This window comes from Salmo salar, chromosome 10 (assembly GCF_965601325.2).
Source record: "Salmo salar chromosome 10, fSalSal1, whole genome shotgun sequence".
In the NCBI taxonomy this organism is placed as follows: Eukaryota; Metazoa; Chordata; class Actinopteri; order Salmoniformes; family Salmonidae; genus Salmo; species Salmo salar.
In genome coordinates this window covers 110,920,337-110,937,641 of record NC_138300.1, presented here as the reverse complement: position 1 = coordinate 110,937,641, position 17,305 = coordinate 110,920,337, and the positions used below count along the sequence as shown (strand labels likewise).

The following is a 17,305-nucleotide window of genomic DNA, read 5'->3' as shown; positions in this document are numbered from 1 at the left end:
TTCCAAGCTGTTTGAAGCCACAGTCAACTTATTGTATGGAAGCTTCTGACGCACTGGAATTGTGATACAGTGAATTATAAATAAAATAATCTGTCTGTAAACAATTGTTGGAAAAATGACTTGTGTCATGCACAAAGTAGATGTCGTAACCTACTTGCCAAAACCATAGTTAACCTGTTATGGCTAGGGGGCAGTATTTTCACGGCCGGATAAAAAAACGTACCCAATTTAATCTGATTATTACTCCTGCCCAGAAACTAGAATATGCTTATAATTATTAGCTTTGGATAGAAAACACTCCAATGTTTCTAAAACTGTTTGAATGCTGACTGTGAGTATAACAGAACTCATTTGGCAGGCCAAAACCTGAGAAGATTCTGTACAGGAAGTACCCTGTCTGACCATTTCTTGGCCTTCTTGATTATCTCTATCCAATACAGGGGATCTCTGCTGTTACGTAACACTTCGTACGGCTCCCATGGGCTCTCAGAAGGTGGCAAGAAGCTGAATGATATCGAGGCAGCCCCTGGCTGAAAAACATTAGCGCGTTTGGATAGTGGCCAGTCACAGTACTATGAGACTCAGGCTCGTGCACGAGGGGATCCCATGCTTTTATTTTCTCTCTCTTTTGTACGTAAACACGCTTTCCCGGTCGGAATATTATCGCTTTTTTACGAGAAAAATGGCATAAAAATTGATTTTAAACAGCGGTTGACATGCTTCGAAGTACGGTAATGGAATATTTAGAAATGTTTTGTCACGAAATGCGTCGTGCGCGTGACCCTTATTTACACTTCGGATAGTGTCTTGAACGCACGAACAAAACGCAGCTATTTGGATATAACTATGGATTATTTTGAACCAAACCAACATTTGTTATTGAAGTAGCAGTCCTGGGAGTGCATTCTGACAAAGAACACCAAAGGTAATCAAACTTTTCTAATAGTAAATCGGAGTTTGGTCAGGGCTAAACTTGGTGGGTGTCTAAATAGCTAGCCGTGGTGGCTGGGCTATCTACTGAGAATATTGCAAAATGTGCTTTCACCGAAAAGCTATTTTAAAATCGAACATAGCGAGTGCATAGAGGAGTTCTGTATCTATAATTCTTTAAATAATTGTTATGTTTTTTGTGAACGTTTATCGTGAGTAATTTAGTAAATTCACCGGAGGTTTGCGGGGGGGGGGTATGCTAGTTCTGAATGTCACATGCTAATGTAAAAAGCTGTTTTTTGATATAAATATGAACTTGATTGAACAAAACATGCATGTATTGTATAACATAATGTCTTAGGTGTGTCATCTGATGAAGATCATCAAAGGTTAGTGCTGCATTTAGCTGTGGTTTTGTTTTTTGTGACATTATATGCTAGCTTGAAAAATGGGTGTCTGATTATTTCTGGCTGGGTACTCTGCTGACATAATCTAATGTTTTGCTTTCGCTGTAAAGCCTTTTTGAAATCGGACAGTGTGGTTAGATAAAGGAGAGTCTTGTCTTTAAAATGCTGTAAAATAGTCATATGTTTGAAAAATTGAAGTTTTTGTATTTTTGAGGAATTTGTAATTCGCGTCATGCCTATCATTGGATATTGGAGCAGGTGTTCCGCTAGCGGAACGTCTAGATGTAAGAGGTTAATTAACAAGAAATTTGTGGAGTGGTTGAAAAACGGGTTTTAATGACTCCAACCTAAGTGTATGTAAACTTCTGACTTCAACTGTAGATGTTCAGTCTCCCCTGTCCTCAGCTTTTCTCTATAGAACAAAGGGACGGGATCCCATGTATAGCCCCTCACCCGAGCCTTGGGTTGACCAATCAGAGGTCCTTGCAGTACAACTGGGCCAATGGCCAAATAACAATTATCCTACTCCAGATTCAATTTACAGGACATAGCGTTGTCATGTCCTGACCAGCAGAGGGAGCAATTGTATTAGTTTTGGTCAGGACGTGGCAGAAGTTTTTGTTATGTGTAGATTGGTTTGTTGGACTCTCAATTGGAGGCAGGTGGTTCTAGTTGCCTCTGATTGGGAGTCCTATAAACAGGTGTGTGTTTTTCTTTGGGGTTGTGGGTAGTTGTTTTTTCACTGTGTTTTGTGTGCCTGCAAAACTGTTCCTGTCGTCGTGAGTATTGTTTATTGTTTTTCCCTGTGGATGCTTTGCGTGTTTTTATAAAAAAAATATGAGTATCCACATTCCCGCTGCGCCTTGGTCCATTCCTGACGACAGACCTTACAAGCGCACAAAGTTCTGAGTTCGGGAGTGACATTCCACAGATTCTAAACAGCTGTTGAACTGAAACCCAACTCCTATTTACATTGACAATTCCCTATTGACCATTAGTACTCTAGTGTTTAGTCCTCTCATCTTCTGCGTTGTGTATTTATCTTCAAAATATTCTTATACATTGTGTTGTGTGACAAAACATTTCATTTGAATGGACTTTTATTGTCCCCAGCACAAGGTGCACTTGTGTAATGATCATGCTGTTTTTCAACTTCTTGACATTGTTGTGGAAATTCTACACAGGGACACTCAAAGTCAATCTTTAATTAATCGTTCTTTATTATCAGCGGGCTGGTGAGGTTCCAACCAACTCAATGCACCAAGTACACATATCGATCAGAAGCTCTAATGGGGAAGTCCCGTTAGATCTCTTATATACAGACAAGTTATATTTGCATTATTTAGCTAATTCATCATTCATAATTAATTCATCATTACCGTTTGCTTCATTCATGTGACCGACCAATGCTGGGTCATGCATGTGACAGACCAATACTTCACAAGGCTACTTCTCTCTAAGCTGATACCTTAAAACTAAGATATCATTCATTATCAAAACAAGGGTCTGGGCGTACTGACAAATAGCAGATACTGATAGTGAGGATTCATTCGATCAGTCACTAGCATGAACACAGAAATTGGTTATTAGAAAAGCACAAAAATAGAACACTGAAATTGGTTACTAGAAAGCACAAACATAAAATGGTCCATCACGATATGTCAGTTGTCAGGTGGATGGATTATATTGGCAGGTGAATGGATTATAAGGAGAAATGCACACTAAAAGGGATAAAAATATCTGCACAAAATTTGAGAGAAATAAGCTTTTTGTGCGTATAGAAAATTTTGGGGATCTTTTATTTCAGCTCATGAAACATGGGACCAACACTCTACAGTGCCTTGCAAATGTATTCACCCGCCTTGGCGGGGTGTATACAACCTGTAATTTAAATGGATTTTTATTTGGATTTCATGTAACGGACATACACAAAATAGTCCAAATTGGTGAAGTGAAATGAAAAAAGTAACTTGTTTCAAAAAAATATATAAAAATTAAAAGTGGAGCGTGCATATGCATATGTATTCACCCCCTTTGCTATGAAGCCCCTAAATACAATCTGGTGCAACCAATTACCTTCAGAAGTCACAATTAGTTAAAGTCCACCTGTGTGCAACCTAAGTGTCACATGATCTTTCACATGATCTTAGTATGTATATATATATATATATAGATATACCTGTTCTGAAAAGCCCCAGAGTCTGCAACACCACTAAGCAAGCGGCACTATGAAGACCAAGGAGCTCTCCAAAACAGGTCAGGGACAAAGTTGTGGAGAAGTACAGATCAGGGTTGGGTTATAAAAAAATATCAGAATCTTTGAACTTTCCAAGGAGCACCATTAAATCCATTATTAAAAAATTGAAAGAATATGGCACCACAACAAACCTGCCAAGAGAGGGCCGCCCACCAAAACTTACGGAAACTTACGGACCAGCCAAGGAGGGCATTAATCAGAGAGGCAACAAAGAGACCAAAGATAACCCTGAATGAGCTGCAAAGCTCCACAGCGGAGATTGGAGTATCTGTCCATAGGACCACTTTAAGCCGTACACTCCACAGAGCTGGGCTTTACGGAAGAGTGTCCAGAAAAAAAGCCATTGCTTAAAGAAAAAAATAAGCAAACATATGGAAGAAAGTACTCTGGTCAGATGAGACTAAAATGTGGCTTTTTGGCCATCAAGGAAAACGCTACGTCTGGCACAAACCCAACACCTCTCATCACTCCGAGAACCTCATGTTTTTCATCGGCAGGGACTGAGAAACTGGTCAGAATGATGGATGGTGCTAAATACAGGGAAATTCTTGAGCGAAACCTGTTTGTCTTCCAGAGATTTGAGACTAGGAAGGAGGTTCACCTTCCAGCTGGACAATGACCCTACGCATACTGCTAAAGCAACACTCGAGTGGTTTAAGGGGAAACATTTAAATGTCTTGGAATGGCCTAGTCAAAGCCCAGACCTCAATCCAATTGAGAATCTGTGGTAAGACTTAAAGATTGCTGTACACCAGCGGAACCCATCCAACTTGAAGGAGATGGAGCAGTTTTTCCTTGAAGAATGGGCAAAAATCCCAGTGGCTAGATATGCCAAGCTTAGAGACATACACCAAGAGACTTGCAGCTGTAATTGCTGCAAAAGGTGTCTCTGCAAAGTATTGACTTTGGGGGGAGGGGAGGGGGGGGTGAATAGTTATGCACGCTCAAATGTTTAGTTTTTTTGGTCTTATTATTATTGTTTCACAAGAGAAAATATTTTGCATCTTCAAAGGGGTATTCATGATGTTAAAATCAAATGATACAAACCCCAAAAAAATCTATTTGAATTCCAGGTCGTAAGGCAACAAAATAGGAAAAAAGGTTAGAACAATTATCATGGCCTCTATGAGGCTATGGAGGGATCCAAATCGTGGGTTTAAAAGATAACATGAATCATCAGTGTACAGTGACACCTTTGTTTTTAAGCCGTTTCTAGCCCCTTGGTATTATTGTTGGATCTGCTTTTAATCACTACCATTTTGATGTCCATAATAAATAGATATGCCAATAGTGGACAACATCATTTTACTCCTCTTGACAGTTTAATACTTATTATATTACACTCATGGTTACTATACATAACTTTAACCCATTGTATAAGAGATTCTCCAAAATGGAAATATTCCAGGCATTTATTTATAAATTCCAGTCGTACTTTATCAAAATCCTTTTCAAAGTCAGCTATGAATACCAGGCCTGGTATCCCAGATTTTTCATAGGGTTTTTTAGTTTCCAGTACTTGTCTTATATTATCTGCAATGTATTGTCCATGTAAAACACTGTCTGATTAGGATGAATAATATCCCACAATACATTTTTAATTCTATGCATTTTGATAGAATGTTTGTGTAAGGGGCCTCCAATTTTTTTCATGGACTGGATCTATATATTTACCACCTGGGTCCTGTTTCAGTAATGGTCAATTAACTTCGATTAGTGGAGATGAAGGATTTTGAAACTAAAACATATGCTTAAAGTACTAGGCTTCCTCTTTCAAAATATTGTTTGGTGAATCATGGGTGACTCCATCATTTGTAACAAGTTTCAGTAAATTCTTTTTGGTAGCTTTTCTATGTTGAAGATTAAAACATTATGTGGTGCATTTTTTCCCATATTCCTAGGTTGCTTTATTTTTTATAATATATTACACTTTCTGGAATAAGTTCCTGCAGTTCTTTTTGATTTTCCTCTAACTTTACCTATATGGTACAGTTTTTATTACTATCTATCTGTACCATTAGTCCCTCTATTTCCTTTGTTAATATGAACCATTTTGACCAAAATTGCTTTTCTTTTAAAGATGAGTATTGAATTGCATGGCCTCTAAAGGCACATTTAAAAGTGTCCCACACAAAAAGGGATCTGCTGTACATATGTTGTGTTGGAAAACATCAGTTATAAATTCTTCTGTCCTGGTTAAAAACAAGTTGTCAACCAATAGGCTTTGATTACATTTCCAATATCCTCGCCCAGGTGGAAATTCTGTATGACTAAAGTATATGCCAGTTATTTGATAGTCCGACCGCATTCTGTACCCTATCAACACTCTTTTAACTCCCACGAGAATGTCATAAGAAAGTAGTCAAGACGACTAGCTTGATTGAGCCTCCGCCATGTATGTCTCGCTAGGTCAGGATATTTAAGCCTCCATATATCCACTAGTTCGAATATATCCATAATATTAATGATTTCCTTCAGTGCATGAGGGTAATAGTTTGTAATGTGATTTCCTTTACGATCCATTGAGGTATTTAAAAACGTATTATAATCTCCCACCCTAATAATAAAGTCTTGTATTGCTTGTAGGCTTGATAAATGATTATATATATTTTCAAAGAAGAGTGGATCATCATTATGTGGAGCGTAGAGATTAATAAGCCAAATATGTTTAAGGTCCAATAACATATTTAAAATAATCCGACCTTGCAGATCTGTTTAGACAATTTGCACGTTTGGATAAAAATTATTGTTAAATTATTATCATCACCCCTTTTGAGTTTCTTTGTCCATGGGAGAAATACATTTCGTGCTCATTGTTGAATGAGTTTCCTGTGAACAAGATATTATATTCTTTCTCTTTTAGCCAGGTAAATACTGATTGTCTTTTACTATTATCTGCTAAGCCGTTACAATTATAACTAGCTATTTTTATTTAACCATTTACCATAATGAGATAAAAGTTTCAATCCTATTTTTCATAATATTTGTTTGCAAACTTACCATTAAAAAGTACAGTGATGATTGAGTGTCCATATAGCTGTACATTGATATTGACGGTTTATAAATACCCACATCTGAACTAAAGGTGAGGAGCCTGCCTGCTGCCACCCATTGCTACAGTTAACTCCAGTAGCTCCAAAACGGGTGCCTCAACTAGAATGGCAACATAATAATATAAATGCAGAGATATAGAACACTGTTTTTTTTATCTCTGATGTAGGCACTTCATACGAAGGATTGTTTCCTATAACCAGGACTGGCATTACAAAAATTATATTTTTTGTCAAGCAATTATTATTTTGGGAAACAATTATTGTAATTCATCCTATACAGTCACTAACATCATTACCCCTTAGCAACAGATGTGGGATACATACACACACTATCTCTACCCTTCCCTCACAAACAACAGTTTCCAATGTTCAACAGTTTCCATCCCCGAGTCCAACTCAAGAGAAGACTCGATGCGTGAATGCATATAGAGTTGTAGCTGTTTGAGAAGGCATGCAAATTGAGCAAGATTGGGGAGATTTGCTTGACCAATGTCAAGTCCTAGCTGATGGAGCTCAGATACACCCCTTTCCCCTGAAACACACACTGGACCCCCGTTGTGATCATTTTCCCAAGCATCTCTGAGCAGTCAGACCTTTTGATTATTTTGGGCTGCCAGGGACACAATAACTTGCTCACTCTCTGATTGTCCGATTGTGTACCCCTACCCATGGGTTACTGCAGCTAGTGTTGCCAGCACTGCCACTACCTGGGTGGGAGTATCCACTGGAATTCCCACCGGCTAGGAACAAGGTTCTCATTAGCAGCTTTGAGAAATTCCTTGGATATTATGCTCACCCACCCGGGGGCTTTGACTTTGATTGGACCAACCCTGCCAGGCAGGCTCTGACTCTTGAAGGGGTGGTGCTGCTCAGTGGGTCTCTGACCACGTTTTATGTTTTTGTCTTGGCTGCGTATAGGCTACTTGCTGTAGGCCTATAAAACAGTTAAGAACTTAGTGTGTGGGTCACTCAGGTGGGTGTCTAGGGTATAGTGTTGAGGGGACCGTTCCATCATGATAGGAAAATAAATAAATAGACAATATTTGAAATTTAGTTAAAAATGTATATCCCGTATCTGGACAAAATTGAAAACTCTCTCTGTCACAACTCCTGCTCGCAGACACACATGGGCTCTGGCATTTGCAACCATTTTATTTTTTCACTCACTTAACTCAACACACTTTTCCTATCACAAAAACATACCCCATTTTCCATCACAACCACACTCCCCCATATACTGTATACACCCGCGCATACCCACATACTGTCCCTTCTATGTCTTCTGTTTGCTGTGTTTGTATCTCTACCATGTTGAGTCCTACCTAATTTCTGTCTTTCTAGGGAGTTTTTCCTTGCCACCGTGCTTCTGCATTGCTTGCTCTTTGAGGTTTTAGGCTCGGTTTCTGTATAAGCACTTTGTGACAACTGCAGAGTTTATAAATACATTTGACTGATTGATTGAATTCAACCTATTCAGTGGAAGACCTGCCAAAAGCAAGTAGACTGCATCATCAATTAACCAAATAACCTGATATGTAACAAGTTACACCATCAAAATGTACGTGCATTTCAGAATGTCATAGTTGAGCAGCAAAAGAAAGTTTGAGAACCCTGGCTAAAGAGCTGTTGCATTCATATATTTAATTCCTATTCAACGATGGGGCATTGACTGCTGCAGAGCAGATTCCATCTCCCTCCATTTCCCCTGAGCTCAGTGGAGGTGAGATGAGAAATGGGTTAAGTCAGCCCAGGTGGCGTCTGGGTCGCTGCCTCCAGTGGCAGATCGGATGACTGAATGCTTATTGCCACCCCCCAACCGGCCCGCTGTGGAGCCTGTCACCTGCGGTGGCCGAAACACAGACACAGCTCACCTGCGGCATTCTATTTGTCCTCACAACAAGAGATCCACTCAAAGTCATGAATACAAAATGGGAGGGAGGGACGAAGTGGCTGGATGGATGGTGTGTGTTGTAGTGTACTAGGCCCTTGCCTGACTGCCTGGTGGCCAGAGCCCTTGAGGCGGAGCACAAATCACTAGACCTAAAATAACAGCCAAGCTGGCTGCTTCTGCCCTGTGCCTCCCCCTCAGCTTGGGAGAGGAGGGGGCATCGACTCCTCACTCCACACCCCCCTAAAAAGTGTAGTTGAGCTCAGCCACCTGAGGACGAACCATCCGTCTCCCTCAATGACGGTTTATAAATACCCACATCTGAACTAAAGATGAGGAGCCTGCCTGCCTACTGCCACCCATTGCTACAGTTAACTCCACTAGCTCCAAAACAGGTGCCTCAACTAGAATGGCAACATAATAATATAAATACAGAGATAGAACATGGATTTTTATATATATGATAAAATATTCTATATCAAATCAAGAATAATATGTGCTACATAACTCCCACTAATCCTGGCACTGACACACCATTTCCACTACGAACTGAATGTGATAAAGCCTCTACAGGCAGCAGCTACAAGCAGATACAGAAACACAAGGTACACTTATACAATTTCTCATGCCTACACAGTACTTGAGTTTAGAAAGAACCATCCTTAGATTTTCCTGGCAGAGACGACCATTCTCAGAAAATTAACTGCAAATCTGCTTTATTTCTCCCCTATAGCTAGCTGTATAGGCCTAGAGGTTACCAGTACTGAACCTCCATGACCCATGTGATGCTGGAGCACAAGCATTAATGACTGGTAGGATGTGCCACTGCCAACGCACAGCGATACAATCCATTTTTATGTTGATGTATGCCTGCCAAACTGGAGGGGAAGCGCTTCACAAAGCATGAAGCACTGAAACATTAAGAGGCACAGTTTAGCTAAAGCATATATTAATCATCCTCCTCTTACCTACTAATAACTCTGTTCTTGTGTTGCTCTTTCGGTTGCCACAGGAAAGAACATTCATGTTTCTATAATCCTGCCTCTCTTCTCCCATCCACCCACACATTGCCTTGCTCTGACTGTGCTCTCCTCCTTCAGTCAGATCCAGGGTGAGGTCCTTATTATGGCTTAGTGTGTTGACAGTGGCTTGCTGTGTCGTAATCTGCAGCCCTCACATCACCACACCACCACTACGCTAACCCTCAGCCCAATTAGCATAACCGTACTAAAACGCCACTGACAGCAAATTTAACACACAGCTCTGTGTATGTGTGTGTATGTGTGACAGGGAATTTAACACTCAGCACTGTGGGATAGCATGTGGGAGAACCATAAACCATCAGCAATCTTTCAAAATAGTCCTCAGAGGAGTTGAGCTCTGAAAAATAAGATTAGACGGATTCTTGTTTAAAAGGGACGTTTTAGAAAGTGAGCTCCAAAAGTATTGGGACAGTGACAAATTGTGTTGTTTTGGCTCTGTACTCCAGCACTTTGGATTTAAAATTATACTATGAGGTTAAAGTGCAGACTGTCAGCTTTAATTTGAGGGTATCTTCATCCATATCGGGTGAACCGTTTAGAAATTACAGTACTTTTTGTACATAGTCCCCCCATTCTAGGGGACCAAAAGTATTGGAACAAATTCACTTATATATGCATTAAAGTAGCCTAAAGTTTAGTTCAGTAACCTCACAGTCATTGTATCATTTCAAATGCAAACTGCTGGAGTACCCAGCCAAAACAACAAAAAATGTGTCACTGTCCCAATACTTTTGGAACTCACTGTATTTGTAATTTGGAAGGATAAAATATGTTAATCCCTGGGGATTCAAAATGTACTGTGTCAGTATATGGTTATCCGCTTAGAACTCTACCCTCAAGGAGTCACTCAATTTTTCACTTATCCTCCATTGACACACTTCAACCAATGAAGAAGCAATCCAGGGTCACTTAGTCTGTAGGCCTACCCCTACAATTGAAGCAATGAACTCAATAACCCTCAGGTCACAACTAAGTGTGGTTTGGTTCCTTAAACAGAAAGCCAGGATAATGCTTACACTATCTCTGACTTGGAAATGTGTCACTAACAGTCTAAATTAAGAATCCTGTCCCTCTGGCATTTCAAACACCAATTTCCTTCCATCCAGAGCCCAATTTTAACTTAAGGCTTTTATCATAGCCTCAATGTGTCAAGTGAGTAACCTGCCCATTGCGCTCAGCTCTCTTGGTGTGGGCAGGGTGCTTCCAAGCCTGCTGCTGCTTCTGTTTTTTGAGAAATTAGGGAATTTTTCATGTCGAGGTAATTCCCATTTCATTGCATGCCTGCTGATGGATGTGAATGCCAGGAAAGCAGCTTTGATGTTTGTAGAATTACACAGCGGCTGAATGAGAGGGATATCTCCTTGCTGCATAAGCAAAGTACCCGCTGGTGCTGATGACAGGGCTCCCATGTAATAAACAACATCATTTGTGTTTGGGGACCGACTGTTTTTTTTTTCTCACTATCTCCTTGTGATGGCAGGTCTCTGAGGAGAGAGAGAGAGAGAGAGAGAGAGAGAGAGAGAGAGAGAGAGAGAGAGAGAGAGAGAGAGAGAGAGAGAGAGGAGAGGAGAGAGAGAGAGAGAGAGAGAGAGAGAGAGAGAGAGAGAGAGAGAGAGAGAGAGAGAGAGAGAGAGAGAGAGAGAGAGAGAGAGAGAGAGAGAGAGAGAGAGAGAGAGAGAGAGAGAGAGAGAGAGAGAGAGAGAGAGAGAGAGAGAGAGAGAGAGAGAGAGAGAGAGAGAGAGAGAGAGAGAGAGAGAGAGAGAGAGAGAGAGAGAGAGAGAGAGAGAGAGAGAGAGAGAGAGAGAGAGAGAGAGAGAGAGAGAGAGAGAGAGAGAGAGAGGAGAGAGAGAGAGAGAGAGAGAGAGAGAGAGAGAGAGAGAGAGAGTGTATATATATATATATATATATATATATATAATATATAAAGCCAAGGGAGGCTGAAAGAAATGTAGGTGAAGTGAAAACAGATCACCACATCCAAGTGGGCATTTTCCACATTCCATGAAACCCTGCTATCTACGCAGTTCCTTCCAAATGCAACCCTACCTCATTGTGTTAATGCAAGCACAATGTTTTATCAGATATAGATTCTGATTTACAGTACAATCCTACAATTAGGAATACGTCTCATTATGAAGTACCGGCAGGTTCACGGAACCTCAGACCCATTGCTTATTTCCCCCAAGCCGCCCTGCTTCAATCTACCAGCAGCACCTCTCTCTCTCTCTTTCATAGGTTCCTATTGCACTGGCCTGCTGCTGCTTCCTTCTCCCTTCATATCTCATGTTGACACATACAACCACTGAAGGACTCTCTGCCATATTTCTCGGTTGTTGACTGTGGAATTTTACCCCAATCAACTTTTCGGAGGCACATCCGAGTTCAAGGCGACCTATTTAAACGTAGAAATTTACCAGAGGCGGAGGCATTCATTCATCACATCTGAAAAAGCGGAATGGAACAGCGAGCTGAGTCACTGTGTGAGAGAAGGATGTGAGGGACAACAGCAGAGCATTAGAGAGGCAGAAGAGTTGAGGTAGGTTGCAAATGAGTAATCCCCTGTGTTGTTTAAACTTCAAAATTCCTTGTACTGTAGAAACAGTAGGTGAAAATTTGACACACTGTGAGGGACAACATCCCTGCAACGAGAAAGGCAGAAAGGCTGAGGTAGGGGGAAAAATAGTAGTGCGGTATCTTGTTTACAACTCAACATCCTTGTACTGTAGTAACGTTGAAAGGTCTACCTGTTTAAAGGATATTTCAATGTGTTTAGTTATAGCCTGTAGGTTTCCAAAATATTCTCGATAACATGTGCATCAATAGCTGTACCATTTCACACCTGTACTACTGTATGAGTGATCATTCCTTAATGATAAAAAGTGCTAGCCTCTATGTACCTATTTAATTAGATTAGAATAGAGAGTTTAATAGTCACATGCACAGGGTTGCAGATGTAATTACAGGGTACAGTGAAATTCATGAGCTCGGAGCTCCAACAATGCAGGACAAAGTGAAATAAAACAATATAAAGAATATAAATAATAATACATATTGACAACTGTGGCAATTATAAATGTCCAATGGAGTGGGGGCAGGGTAAATGTCAGTTGAGGGGGGATGGGAAATGTCCATAGGAGGGGGGGAGCAGGTAGCTGACTAGTGGTGGCTATTCAGCAGCCTGATGGTCTGGGGGTACAAGCTATTGGCCAGTCAATTGGTTTTGCTCCTGTACTGCCAGCGTCTAAATTATGGAAGCGGGGAGAGCTCGTACAAGGTCCCTGATGATCTTCTTGGCCTTCTTGCGACACCTGGCGTTGTAGGTATCCTGGAGGGCAGGCAGTATGCACCCAGTGGTGTGTTTGGCTGAGCGTACCACCCTCTGTAGTGCCTTGTGGTCAGCGGTGGTGGAGTTACCATACCAGGCTGTGATGCAGCCCGTCAGTTTGCTCTCGATGGTGCTCCTGTAGAACACTGTGACTAACCTGTGCCCCGCACTTTGACTCTCTATGGGTACCCATAGGGTTTGGAGCGAGTAGTCGTGCTGCACTCCGCTCCGCAGGTAATATTACATCTCATTACATTACAACGGTTTGAGTTGTTTGATCTGAGCATTTTTTTAGCTAGCTACTTAGCTGTATCAAAGATAATTGTGTAGTTTAGAGTAATTATCGAGGTTAGCTAGCCAGCTATTTTCATCCGCCGCGCCGCGCCACCGTTCTCCTACTTAGTCAACAACTGCTAGCTAGCTAGCCAACTACTACCGACTAGCAGCACTGTAGAAACTAATACATTACAACGGAACGATTTGATTAGTGTAGTGTTAGCTAGCTACATAGTTGTCTTTGCTGTCTTTGTAGCTAAGATAATTGTGTAGTTTAGAGTAATTATCGAGGTTAGCTAGCCAGGTTAGCTAGTGTTAGCTAGCTACATAGTTGCCTTTGTATCATAAGGTGTAGCACTGAAACTATCGAGGTTACCTAGCCAGCTACACTTTCAAACAAAGTCAACAACGCAGCCACTGCTAGCTATCCTACTTTACCAGCCAGCAGTACTGTATCATTTTAGTCATTTTAGTCAATAAGTTGTCTTTGTCATAGTTTGTCATAGTTTGATAATTGTGTAGTTTAGAGTAATTATCGAGGTTAGCTGGCCAGCTATTTTCGTCCCCCGCGACGCCATTTCCAAACCTAGCCAACTATTACCGACGAGCAGCATTGTAGAAACTAAATACATTACAAAGGAACGTCTTGATTAGTGTTATGTTAGCTAGCTACATAGTTGCCTTTGTATCACGATAAGGTGTAGTACTGAAACTATCGAGGTTACCTAGCCAGCTACACTTTCAAACAAAGTCAACAACGCAGCCACTGCTAGCTAGCCTACTTCACCATCCAGCAGTACTGTATCATTTTAATCATTTTAGTCAATAATATTTTTGCAACGTAAGCTTAACTTTCTGAACATTCGAGACGTGTAGTCCACTTGTCATTCCAATCTCCTTTGCATTAGCGTAGCCTCATCTGTAGCCTGTCAACTATGTGTCTGTCTATCCCTGTTCTCTCCCCTCTGCACAGGCCATACAAACGCTTCACTCCGCGTGGCCGCTGCCACTCTAACCTGGTGTTCCCAGCGCGCACGACCCACGTGGAGTTCCAGGTCTCCGGCAGCCTCTGGAACTGCCGGTCTGCGGCCAACAAGGCAGAGTTCATCTCAGCCTATGCTACCCTCCAGTCCCTCGACTTCTTGGCGCTGACGGAAACATGGATTACCACAGATAACACTGCTACTCCTACTGCTCTCTCCTCGTTTGCCCACGTGTTCTCGCACACCCCGAGAGCTTCTGGTCAGCGGGGTGGTGGCACTGGGATCCTCATCTCTCCCAAGTGGACATTCTCTCTTTCTCCCCTGACCCATCTGTCTATCGCCTCCTTTGAATTCCATGCTGTCACAGTTACCAGCCCTTTCAAGCTTAACATCCTAATCATTTATCGCCCTCCAGGTTCCCTTGGAGAGTTCATCAATGAGCTTGACGCCTTGATAAGCTCCTTTCCTGAGGATGGCTCACCTCTCACAGTTCTGGGTGACTTTAACCTCCCCACGTCTACCTTTGACTCATTCCTCTCTGCCTCCTTCTTTCCACTCCTCTCCTCTTTTGACCTCACCCTCTCACCTTCCCCCCTACTCACAAGGCAGGCAATACGCTTGACCTCATCTTTACTAGATGCTGTTCTTCCACTAATCTCATTGCAACTCCCCTCCAAGTCTCCGACCACTACCTTGTATCCTTTTCCCTTTTCCCTTTCGCTCTCATCCAACTCTTCTCACTCTGCCCCTACTCTGATGGTATTGCGCCGTCCCAACCTTCGATCTCTCTCCCCCGCTACTCTCTCCTCTTCCATCCTATCATCTCTTCCCTCTGCTCAAACCTTCTCCAACCTATCTCCTGATTCTGCCTCCTCAATCCTCCTCTCCTCCCTTTCTGCATCCTTTGACTCTCTATGTCCCCTATTCTCCAGGCCGGCTCGGTCCTCCCCTCCTGCTCCGTGGCTCGACGACTCATTGCGAGCTCACAGAACAGGGCTCCGGGCAGCCGAGCGGAAATGAAGGAAAACTCGCCTCCCTGCGGACCTGGCATCCTTTCACTCCCTCCTCTCTACATTTCCCTCTTCTGTCTCTGCTGCTAAAGCCACTTTCTACCACTCTAAATTCCAAGCATCTGCCTCTAAACCTAGGAAGCTCTTTGCCACCTTCTCCTCCCTCCTGAATCCTCCCCCTCCCCCCCCCTCCTCCCTCTCTGCGGATGACTTCGTCAACCATTTTGAAAAGAAGGTCGACGACATCCGATCCTCGTTTGCTAAGTCAAACGACACAGCTGGTCCTGCTCACACTGCCCTACCCTGTGCTTTGACCTCTTTCTCCCCTCTCTCGCCAGATGAAATCTTGCGTCTTGTGACGGCCGGCCGCCCAACAACCTGCCCGCTTGACCCTATCCCCTCCTCTCTTCTCCAGACCATTTCCGGAGACCTTCTCCCTTACCTCACCTCGCTCATCAACTCATCCTTGTCTGCTGGCTACGTCCCTTCCGTCTTCAAGAGAGCGAGAGTTGCACCCCTTCTCAAAAAACCTACACTCGATCCCTCCGATGTCAACAACTACAGACCAGTATCCCTTCTTTCTTTTCTCTCCAAAACTCTTGAACGTGCCGTCCTTGGTCAGCTCTCCTGCTATCTCTCTCAGAATGACCTTCTTGATCCAAATCAGTCAGGTTTCAAGACTGGTCATTCAACTGAGACTGCTCTTCTCTGTGTCACGGAGGCGCTCCGCACTGCTAAAGCTAACTCTCTCTCCTCTGCTCTCATCCTTCTAGACCTATCGGCTGCCTTTGATACTGTGAACCATCAGATCCTCCTCTCCACCCTCTCTGAGTTGGGCATCTCTGGCGCGGCCCACGCTTGGATTGTGTCCTACCTGACAGGTCGCTCCTACCAGGTGGCGTGGCGAGAATCTGTCTCCGCACCATGTGCTCTCACCACTGGTGTCCCCCAGGGCTCTGTTCTAGGCCCTCTCCTATTCTCGCTATACACCAAGTCACTTGGCTCTGTCATATCCTCACATGGTCTCTCCGATCATTGCTATGCAGACGACACACAATTAATCTTCTCCTTTCCCCCTTCTGATAACCAGGTGGCGAATCGCATCTCTGCATGTCTGGCAGACATATCAGTGTGGATGACGGATCACCACCTCAAGCTGAACCTCGGTAAGACGGAGCTGCTCTTCCTCCCGGGGAAGGACTGCCCGTTCCATGTTCTCGCCATCACGGTTGACAACTCCATTGTGTCCTCCTCCCAGAGTGCTAAGAACCTTGGCATGACCCTGGACAACACCCTGTCGTTCTCCACTAACATCACGGCGGTGACCCGATCCTGTAGGTTCATGCTCTACAACATTCGCAGAGTACGACCCTGCCTCACACAGGAAGCGGCGCAGGTCCTAATCCAGGCACTTGTCATCTCCCGTCTGGATTACTGCAACTCGCTGTTGGCTGGGCTCCCTGCCTGTGCCATTAAACCCCTACAACTCATCCAGAACGCCGCAGCCCATCTGGTGTTCAACCCTCCCAAGTTCTCTCACGTCACCCCGCTCCTCCGCTCTCTCCACTGGCTTCCAGTTGAAGCTCGCATCCGCTACAAGACCATGGTGCTTGCCTACGGGCTGTGAGGGGAACGGCACCTCCGTACCTTCAGGCTCTGATCAGGCCCTACACCCAAACAAGGGCACTGCGTTCATCCACCTCTGGCCTGCTCGCCTCCCTACCTCTGAGGAAGCACAGTTCCCGCTCAGCCCAGTCAAAACAGTTCGCTGCTCTGGCACCCCAATGGTGGAACAAGCTCCCTCACGATGCCAGGACAGCGGAGTCAATCACCACCTTCCGGAGACACCTGAAACCCCACCTCTTTAAGGAATACCTAGGATAGCATAAAGTAATCCTTCTACCCCCCCCCCCCCTTAAAAGATTTAGATGCACTATTGTAAAGTGGTTGTTCCACTGGATATCATAAGGTGAATGCACCAATTTGTAAGTCGCTCTGGATAAGAGCGTCTGCTAAATGACTTAAATGTAAATGTAATATAGCCTCGCTACTGTTATTTTATTTTTTACTTATCTATTTTTTACTTAACACTTATTTTTCTTAAAACTGCATTTCACTGTAAGGTATAATAAC

General features: G+C 43.1%; 1 protein-coding gene across 1 annotated transcript in view; it reads right to left on the bottom strand.

Annotated features, from left to right (window-relative positions):
* Positions 1-17,305, bottom strand: part of LOC106561580 (mitochondrial inner membrane protease subunit 2) — a 257,221-nt gene that overhangs the window by 198,297 nt on the left and 41,619 nt on the right.